Below are 11,276 nucleotides of genomic sequence, written 5' to 3' on the forward strand. Positions count from 1 at the left end.
TCCCGCCCCGACCCCTTTTACCTTAATGTAACCAGCCTCAAAACGTGCATGCCAATACAAAAGGGGAAGGTTCTACGGGGCGGCACAGCCGTCCAATGAGGAGACAACATGTGCAGGCTCGCTTGTTTACAGCCAATGGGGAGACACAGCCTCAAAATCTTTCGCGCTACCTCATTTTTATTAGTTTCAGCCAAATATCAGGACCAAGCAATAAATGACAAGGCTGCCATCCAATAGCCTTTCTTACTCTTGCCAGTATTCGTGTACAGGAAGCGATAGTCAATCATATAAGAGTCAGATTTGAGGGACAGTTTTGTTACCCATTAGGAGGCAGTCTTTGACGTAAACTCCGCCTTCTCGGCTTGTTTTTCGCGGAGTAGTAGGCGTAACATAACTACTCTATCTGCGCCTCTTCAACCAATGGTAGCTCAAGAGTGCTTTGAAGGACACCACCTCTTGACAAATAGATCCCGTGCATTACTATTAATGACAGCTGCGGCTGCGCCGCGTCGTCCCACCTTCCCCGTTCCCCCTTCCGTCCAGTTTCTTATTATCCAATCGGAATGGTAAGAGCTTGAGGAGCGGGAGGATTAGCCAATACAGATCAGGGGAGGGCGGATCGAGAGAAAGTAGAGGGGGGAGGCTGCCGCCATCTTGGATGCCGCGGAGCCCGAGAGACGGGGGCGAGAGAAAGAGAGAGGGAAAAAGAGGGAGAGTGAGAGAGACCCGAAGACGCCGGAGCTGCCGGTGAGACAGCGGGAGGGGGCGGGGCCTAACCGAGGGGCGGAGCTTGCAGGTGCCTACGGAGCTCCGTAGGGGGCGGGGCCAAAGTGTTTGTTGGGGGCTCCATAGGGGGCGGACGATGTTCAGGGCAATGCTGGTCCTATAAGTGTTGGGGAGGGGATGTCTCAGGCGTGGAAAGGGAGCTCCTCCGGGGGCCTCGAGTTTCATGGGGCTCCGATCAAGGGGGCCCTGGAGAGGGGTTGGCAGGGCTGGGGTTCTAAAGATGAGCCCCTCACCTGTAAGCATTGGGGCCCCTTAGGCCCCCATGGGCAAGGCAGAGCTGGTGTGGCAGCCTATGGTGGAAAAGCGTGGGGTGGGATGCGGTGGAGTGTGGGTTGCTCCAAGTGGGATGTTTAATCTTTTCTACTGGTGATGCTAAAGGTGCCCATGGAGGTCCTGGAGTCTGTGCAAGAGGGAGCAGCGAAATCACTAAAAGTTGCAACCTTTGTAAGGAGGCCAAGACACTCTGTCTGGAAAGAGGATGCTTTCTGAATAATCCCTAACCCATTTCAGTCTTGCATGGAGAAAGAAATCTGTAGGAAGGTTCTCCCCAGAGAGTAGTCTTCCGTGATTGGGGTTAGGCCCATTAGCCTGTCAGGGCAAAGATCCTCCCAACTACAAGAAACTCAGGGAGGTATGAATACTAGGTCCTTATTTGTTTACTCCTTCCAGTGCATTCTGCCATGGTTAAGATTTTAGTGGGCTTTGCCTACATGCTTTACATTAGTCAAGAGCTAGAAATCTTTCTACAGTTCTTAAGATGCAGAATTCTGCACTCTGCCTGATTTCTGCACATAAATAATAATACTGTAGCCTTTGGATATCACCTTGCCAGAAATTATTGTGCTGGTTGAAGGTTGATGAAGTTTGAACACAACTGGAAGATTCCAAACTTCTGGAGACCACCATAGTAAATAGAATTTGCCTCTAATGTAGAAAATACTTTATGTTCCTAGTCTCTTTATCATCCTTACAAAATTTATTTCAGAAGAAAAAATTGGGGAAAGTCTCAACAGTGTAGTTACTTAAAAATTAAAGCTATGTTACAAGATTTTTTTTATAACAGCTGTTTAGTTGATTTTAATCTAAGAAATTCTCTCCCCCTTTGATAGCTCATTAATATTGAACATAATATCAACAGGGTGGTGCTATACAGACAATGCTAGATTTGCTGGATCCTAGTTTCAAATGCACAGTAGATTCTTTCAGCAAATAAACACACTTTCTTTTCATGTATTTATTTTAAATTCTGCCTATCAGCTAATATCCACCCACAAAAGTAGCTTAGGCCAAAATTGTTAAAAACAAACCATGTTCTGTGTTTAAAGAGAAGTAATAATCACTGTCAGTGTAGGAATTGTCTGGACTTCTTGGGTTTCTGTAACTTGGATGCTGCCGTTGCATAGAAAGACTTTCTCATATATCACCAGCCAGATTTCTGATGAAAATTTATAACTAAAGGGCTCTTCAGGGATCTGAATGGGTAGATAACTTCATAATGCCCCAGCATCAATCCCCACATCATCAAGTTAAAGCAGGAGTCTTCAGTCTAAATCTTGTCTGATACTTTTGCTTATAACTCTCATCATTCTTGACTGTTGCCTATTCTAACCATGTTTGGTAGTTTTGGTACAACAGTCTGGAGATTCAGAAGGACCATCAGTTGAGGCTAGAGATAACTAATGCCATCTGGAAAAGACAGGCAGGCCAATATAGTAGCCTCATTTCATATAAGGTAGATTAACTACGGTATGTTTGATAGTAGCAGACAGGAAGCAAACTATTCAATATACTGCCTGTGAAGATACACAGAGCCTCAGCTATGGTGGGATTTGAATTCCCAGGTTGACTGGACCACTTGCTATAACTTAATGGTGGCTTGTATTTTTACCCAGAAAGTTGGGCTACACTGCAAAACACAGTCAATAAAAAACTTACATGATTTGATTTCCTTGAGGTGGAAAGCATACTTCCAGATGGTTACGCTATCAAATCATAAGATCCCATTGATATCATTTGAAGTTACAGTGTTGATACAGGAAAGTACCGTAGCACTTTCTCCACACAAAACATACAGTTAAGGAAAATGCCATATTTCCTTTCCACGTAGCATGTTATTTACATTTGTGCCTTGAATGTAGAAACTCTTTTAAATGCTGTAGGACTTTGCCCATTGTATGATCCTATAAATATACCCCCACCCTGTACTACAATGAAAGTTATTCTTTGGCTGTTAAATCTTTAGAGATCCTTCCTTCATAGAAAATAAGTTTGCGGGGGATTATTTAGACAGTTGTATCCAGCAAGATTTAGCAATTGAGATTTAAGCATCGGCAGCAAATGCCTATCCAGCCTCTGCTTGGACAACCTGAAAGCCTGTGAATACATTAGGATCACATCTGTACAGTTCTGGTCAGCACAATACAAAAAAAATTCAGAGACCCTAGAAAGTGCAGAGAAGAGCAACAAAGACGATAAAGGGTCTGGAGGTTAAATTGTATGATAAATAATTGAGAGGAAGCTAGCTTTAATGAAGAGAAGGATTAGGGGAGACATGATAACTGTCTTTCTGTACTTGTGGGGCTGTCAAAGAGAAGAGGGGATTGACTTATTCTCCAAAGCACCCGAGGGCAGGACAAGAAGTAATGGGTGGAAGCTTGTTAAAGAGAGACCCATCCTAGAAGTAAAGAAAAACTTTCTGACAGTTAATGAGTGGAATAGTTTGCCTCCCAGAATTGTGAGTGCTCCATTACTGGAGACTTTCAAAAATAAACTGGACAGCTATTTGACCAATATGTTATAATGCAGGGGTCTTCAAACTTGGCCCTTTTATGACTTGTGGACTTCAACTCCCAGAATTCCTAAACCAGCGTGCCTGGCTGAGGAATTCTGGGAGTTGAAGTCCACAAGTCATAAAAGGGCCAAATTTGAAGAACCCTGTTATAGTGTCTCCTGCCTTGATAAAGGGATTGGAGTAAAAGGTCTCTTCCAGACCTATAATTCTATGTTCTCTATGGATATTCTGACTGGCCCCATTCAGCTGCAGTGGTCCTCCTCTTACTCTTTGAAAGATCAGTGGTAAAAACAACTAGATATCGGCAAAACCTGCCTCCTATCCTGTTGGAGATATTGTTCAATCTTTGTGTGCTTCTATTCCCTACAGTGCTCTGTTCAAAAAGGAACAGTCTTGTCAGTTTCACCCTTTTTCCTTTTATATCTTTATCCCCACATCTTGGAGGAGCCTGGGAGAAAGCATTTTCTATTAGACCACCTAGTGAGTTCATAACAGGGAGGAGATTCATAGCTAGATTCTTAATCCACAGCTCAGCCCCTTAGCTGCTGCAGTGTTAGCACTGAGAGAAGCAAGGCTATTTGCGTCAAGAAAAGATGGTCTCTTCTGAGAGGTCATATGCCAGCGAAGTACATGCTGGCATACCCTGAATCCTGCCATGTATATGGAAGCCAGTATTAAGGAAATATGGAAGAATGTTATGTGGATTAGGTTCTTGTGGAGGAATTCTTTCTCATTACCTCTTCATATCACGTTCTCTGCAAATGGCATTTCAGTCTTAGCGGTTCAGGTTTGTTTGTCATTGCAACAATTGTATTCATGGTATTTGCTGCAGCAAGTCCCCATTAATATCCATATCTTACGTTGGTTGCTTAGAACAGATGTCCCCAACCTTTTGGGCACCAGGGACCGGTCCCGTGGAGAGAGGTTTTTCCACGGACCGGAGAGCGTGGTTTTATTTGCTGCCTGCATCTCACGGATGGGGCTTTGCTTGTTTGTGCGGACCGGTTGCTGGCATGCTGCAGCCCGGTACAGGGCCACAGACCGGGGGGTTGGGGACTCCTGGCTTAGAATGTCTGCATAGAGGAGAATATGTAGAACTGCATAATTACAAAGATGATTAGGGGCCTGGAAGCTAAGACATATGAAGAACAGTTGCAGGAATTGGGTATGCCTAGTTTAATGAAAAGAAGGACTAGGGGTGACGTGATAGCAGTGTTGCAATATTTAAGGGACTGCCACAGAAAAAAGGAGGTCAACCTGTTCTCCAAAGTACCTGAAGGCAGAATAAGGAGCAATGGATGGAAATTAACCAAGGAGAGAAGCAACATAGAATTAAGGAGAAATTTCCTATCAGTTAGAACAATTCATCAGTGGAATGAAGTTATGGGTGCTCCAACACTGGAGGTTTTCAAGAAGAGATTGGACAACCATTTGTCTGAAATGGTATAGCATTTCCTGCTTGAGCAGGGGGTTGGACTAGAAGACCTCCACGGTCCCTTCCAACTCTATTATTCTGCTAACTGTATCTAAATAAACTGTATCTAAATAAAAATGAAGCTGAAGTGGTCTTTGACCCTTGTGGGTCAATGCAGAGTTAGCTAAATTTGTAAAAAAATAATCTGTCTCTATAATAGATGGATCAGGGATATGAAAATTTTACTTCAAATCCAGTTTGGGCTTACTGTGATATTGGGTCAACTTTTGGGACAGTTAGAATAGTGTTCATTTCTGAAGTTAAGTTTATTAACAACAATTCCCATTGTTCCAGTTGTGTATCTTTTGTCTTCCAGATATTCCACTATGAGGTAACTCCAATCCTGTCAGAATTTTTCTGACCTGCAGGACAGTATCTTATAGCAAACCATCAGCTTCTTGGATTGAGTTAAATATGTTAGTCTAGAGAGAATAGATAAAACAAGACTCTTTAAACTCTATGCTGTAAGCCCATGTTTCTCAATCTTGGCCACTTTAAGACTTGTGGACTTCAACTCACAGAATGCCCCAGCTAGCCATGCTGGCTGAGGGATTCTGGGAGTTGATGTCCATGTATCTTAAAGCTGCCAGGGTTGAGAAACAGTGCTGTAAACACACTATTGCTCAGCAGGGAAATTTGAGTGAGGGCAGGACAGAGAAAAGAAAGTGTTTCTGTATACAACAGATCAGTAAACTTTCAGTTTCTGCTGCCACACGTTTTGGCAATGGTGTATAACAGAGGTAGATTTTTTTTAAAAAAAAAGCAGACAAAGCAACCTACGGAAATAGGCTTATCAGGTACATCTGCAATCACTCATTTCTGCAGTTTATTTTGCTGTTTATTGGTGTTACTGCAGCATTTTCCAGTCCGTTACCTTTCGAATTTATTTCAATGATCTCCAGTCCACAAGCTAGACATTACAGGAATTAAATCCAAGAGCAGCTTCATTATTATAATATTGTCCCGGGGCAGGAATGGAGAACCTGCTGCTCTTTAGATGTTTTAGACTAGAATTCCCAAAATCCAGTTGGCTGAAACTAATGGGAGCTGGATTTCAAATATTTTAGAAGGTTACCAGGTTGTTCTTTCCTGGTCTGATATTACAATTTTATTCAATGTATTATTCATTTTTGCTTCCACTGATTTTAGGGGAACTTGCGCAGGACTTACTTTTTCTCTCCGCTCCTTTTTCTAAGTCACTGGGACTTTAGAAAATGGGGATATTCCTGTTTATCTCTCTTTAATCAGTGGTCAGATATTATAAATATGGTAGCTACATTTTCTACTGTCCTCTGTTGGTTTTTTCAGCAGTTGTAATCAATCAGCCCCTTCAGTATGGGTTGTTTTTGTTTTTTGTATTTTAAATAAAGCACCATCTTCAAGACTCCATCTATTCTTTTCCTTATCAGGATGGTGAATAATTGATTAAAAAGTTTAAAAATATAATTTTATATATTATGGCTTCTGACACCACCACCCCTATACACACACAGTAAAGTAGCTCTTTTTCCACATAAAAGAATGAACTAGAGCAAAACATAGAGATCGGATATACACATCTGCATAATATATCACTTAACTGAATATTATGCAAATTATCTCTTGTTTATGGTAGATTACTTCTGAATAAATATGGTTGCCTTGTTGGCTTATTAGCCAGTTAATACATACTTTCCTTGGAGAAACACTAATTTGCCCAGTAATTAATACGGTAGCATTTTCTTCTTCATGGTAATATTTTCAAGCAGATATGTTGGTGCCTGTCAAACAGACATCAACTTTCTGTAAAGTAACAAAAATCCATCTGCAAAAGAGGCCTAAGGCCTATACAAGCAGCAAGTATGGATTTATGCTCCTTTGTCTGTGTCTGTGTATTGATGGGTAGATATGTTTCAGTAGCTCTAGCAACTATTTAATGTGCACATTAAAGAATAGCTCAAATCTTTTTGTTTGTTCCTCTGAATTCAGAGAGGTTCTTAGGACTAAGCCTAAAACAGTTGGAAATAAGGTTTGAATTAGCCTTGATACTTTGGCAAATTAAATCATTGATTTAAATTGCCTTATTTTAAAATTGATCCATTTTGGCTCAGGCCAAGTGTTTGTGCCTGCACACTAAATAACGATTCATTCTTTAAATGCAGCTTTGTATGCTAGGAAGTTTACTGTTTTTTTTTCTTCCTTTTTTTCAGAAACCAGTCAGGAACTCTTCTTTTAAGAAGTGAGCAGAAAAGATTCCTAAATAACAGAAAACTGCTTTCTAAGTCACCGTTAAGTTTAAGTAAAGCTTGAGAGAGTTCCTAAAACAGGATAGGCAGGAAGTGATTTGAAACAGTTGGAGTGTCATCTATACAATTTATTGTAGATCAAGAAGGATTTATAGTTCCCTACTTTCTGGATGAAAGCTGGGTTACAGTAGGCTAAAGTGTGGATGGTAAATTCGTGGCTTTGTGAATATTCACACAACACAACCCATAATGAACCTTGTTATTTGCATAGCACACAGACCCATAAATGAACTGACTTTAGGTTAGCAAACGTGAATTCAGACATTTCAGTAAACTATAGTTAAGTTAGCCATATTGTGTAAACACAAACAGTGTTAAAGTGCTTTTCCCTTCTGTTGCTTTGGTTGATGAAAACCATGATGGCCTTTTCCTGCAAAATGATAGTCTAGACAAATTAATGGTCTAAGTACTCAGATGGCCCAGCATTTTAATTTTTATTGTATGCTCATCTGCCAGATGCTTCATACTTGACTCTTAGTGGGGGATTTATAGTCTTTGGTAAATACTAGAATGGTTTGACCATGCACTGCTTCCTTAACAAATAAACTTCCCATTAAAATTTAGAATATTAGGAAACCACTAAATTGTTTAATAGAGTAGGTATAAGTAATTAAAAATAAAGATGTAACTAATTGTTTTGATAAGCAAAGTGGAAATCTGTAGCAAAATCCCCCCCCAATTCCTAAGGTTCATAGGCTTATCCCACAGTGTATCGTTTTCCAGTCCAGTGTCCTCCAGATGTGTTGGCATACACTTTCATAGTATCCACTATGTGCTTACACAATGTTTTTCATCCTTGGCAATTTTAAAATCTGTGGACTTCAACTCTCATAGTTCCCCAGCTAGCATGACAAACACCTCACTAGCCAAATTGCCTGTTGATGGACAAATCACTCCGTTTTCTGAACAAAATCCTTTCAGCCAGTTGGTTTTTTTTATTTGTTTGTTTGTTTGTTTAAATAGATCAGCTTTCTTTCCCAGCCTTTCCAAAGAATGGGAAAGCTCTCAGGATTTTATGCTACAGCCCATACTGGCTGATGATGAATCCTGGGAGCTGAAGTCTTAAAGTGGCTATGACGTTAACCTGAATTTGTAAACTAACTCAGAGGAATTGACCTGACTTCCTAGTGAACCTTTAACAGCAGTAATGTGTAAAAATTGGCAAGTAAAGCTGGGAGAAAAGAGAGATCAACACTTGCTAATGACAGCAAATGAAGCTGCTCTTAATGGTCTGGAACAACTATTGGGGAGATAAAAGGGGGGGGGGAATGAAAGCTTAGCTCTGTTCCTTCAGTGGCAGATTTCATGGTCCACTCTCCACCCCAGCTTCCTGTAATTAGCAGGATTTTCATGCTGCCTCTCAGCAGAGAGAGGAAGAAGAGGGATTTGCAGAGCAAGAGCGCCCAGCCTGGTTGAAACCGTAGCTGGAAGATTCTTCTTTTGCAAAGACCAATTTTAGAGGTATAAATACACACACACACACCCCATTGAGTGGGAATCTGGCTGTTTGGAAGTGGCAGCTCTCTAGCCGGGCTCACAGGACACGCCGAGCTAAAGCCAGGCTTCATTCTTTGTGTTTTAGTGCGTTGGGTGAACCAGGAAATGTGGTTTGCAAAACAGGTTTATACTTTAGAACAAAGGTGGGCAGCCTTTTTGTGGCTGGGACTGTAATGGGTGAGGTGAGAAGCACAGTAGTTGGAATCGGGATTGCATTATACCTTTTTAGTCTCTGTGTGTATTATTTACTTCCCACCTCAGAATGGGAGAGAGCTGTGATGTGTATTTCTGGCAACTGCAGTCAGTTGTGACTAATGGGGCTACTAACGAGGGTTGTGGGGGTCTGTGTAAGCCTTGGGATCTCAAGGTTACCCATTCCTGATTTAATGTGTTAGCTGCAGACATGTGTAGGGAGATAAAGAAATTGGAGGGGGGGAAGCTTTCCTGCTTTATATTTTTGTTTTCTTTCCTAATGGATTATGAAATGTTGTGTGATAGTTTTTAAAAGAAATGTTCCTATGTTACCTCCTAATGTTTACCCCCAAATGATTTATGAAAACTATATAGTAAAACTTTATGTAAGACTAATTACATTATCACATAGTACAATTATACTAGAGAGTATAACTCTAAAATACCAAATGTTAGAGGCATTGACATTTATTTTTACAGGAGAAGGAAGGGCTCAGCCTATCTTTGATAATGGGCTTCCTTCCTCTTATTGATGTAGAGATTGCTGGATTGTGGCCTGTCCTTCACTAGTCCTCAAAACCCTGGGAATGGGGTAAACATTGGCAGTAGCATCCATTTATCTATACTTGTAAAGGGTGCTAAACATAAGCATTTCATATGTTCAAATTCCCTTTTACTGACCTCCCAAAAAATGGAAAAGCTTCTGAATTGTTTTCTAGGAGTTTTATTTTTCAACATTTGTGGAAAGTTTATATCCTTGGTTGGCTAAATGTGCATAATAGTAACTGATTTAGTAAACCAGGGTTAAGCAAGCCTTTATGTATAATGTGTGAATATATCTTGTGCTTGCTTTATTGTACATTCTTTCTCTTAACTCTGTAATTTGCTCTGAATAGATATGAGTGAAGACAAAACTGCATTCGAAATGCAGCTCGGCCTTTGATTATCAGAGGTTGGGATCACTGGACTAAAATGTGGCTTGACATTTTGGCTTAAAATGTATGAGCCTAGTCGCTGTGCTTTATTTATGGATCACTATATTGCTCAAACTAAGTTTGGTTGATTAGAAAATCATGGCTTCGCCAGATCGTCCCTTGATCACCCAAGGCTTTGTACTACTCTCAGATTTGTACATTAAGACACTGTTTAGCACTAATTTGTTGAATAAACAACAATAGGCTGGGTTCTCACCACATACTAAGCTATCTAGACCGAACTATATTTTGGTCTAGCACAGGGGTAGGCAACCTTGGCTCTTTTATGACTCGTGGACTTCAACTCCCAGAATTCCTGAGCCAGCATGGCTCAGCTTGGAAACCTCTCCCTTTCCCCTCAGCATGGCTGGCTCAGGAATTCTGGGAGTTGAAGTTCACGAGTCATAAAAGAGCCAAGATTGCCTACCCCTGGACTAGCATGTTGTCTACAAACTCATGTTCATGAAGGAAGAATTATCTGCATGGGATGGAGACAGAGATGGGAGAGCTGTTTTGGACTCAAAATTCCCTTGACAAGTTTGGGATGGAATTCAGTTATTAGCAGAAAAGGAAGGTTCTTGAAAGATCAATTTCAAGAAATTTATGCCAAGCCAAGTAGAGAATTTGGGGAAATAAATGGACTCTAGCAGTCCCGATCCGATCTAGAATAAAATGATAGGATGGGCTGGTAATGGTATCTTCTGCTTATGCCTAAATCCACCAGGTTTGAAAACTAGCAAGGAGCACACTGGGTTAATCTTTTTATATACCACCTTTTAAGTTTAGGGACTTTAAAAAAAATGTACGGGGATCCACCTGATATAATATTTCTCCAAGTATAAACTTGTCCAGTTTATCACTTCAGGATGTTATTGCATTTATGCAATAGGCTTTAGAGCAAAATTCTGAGAGACTTTCTAAAAAGGGAAAACATCAACTTCATCCATGATATTTTGAGGGGGGGTGGGGAAAGCAAAACTTGTTCAGCCAGGGGAATTGGTCCCTAATATTCACCAGCCTTTCTCGCACAGGCACATCATGGTTTTTATTAGCACATCTTCAGTCAAGAAAAAGAGAGATGTCCCTTTGTGACCGCCTGCAGGCTTTTCTCTTATCACTGTCAAGAAAGCAAGCAGCTATTCACACTGGAGATTGGAAGGCTTGCCAGCCTGATTCTCTGCCTAGCAGGGAAAGTTTAACCTGCTTACTTCGGCATGGCCAGTGGTTTTTAAAAGCACTGAAAGCCTGCAGAGAGAAAGAAAAAAACTGCAGATGTG

This window comes from Protobothrops mucrosquamatus, unplaced genomic scaffold (assembly GCF_001527695.2).
Source record: "Protobothrops mucrosquamatus isolate PMUCROS unplaced genomic scaffold, P.Mucros_1.0 scaffold25, whole genome shotgun sequence".
Lineage (NCBI taxonomy): Eukaryota > Metazoa > Chordata > Lepidosauria > Squamata > Viperidae > Protobothrops > Protobothrops mucrosquamatus.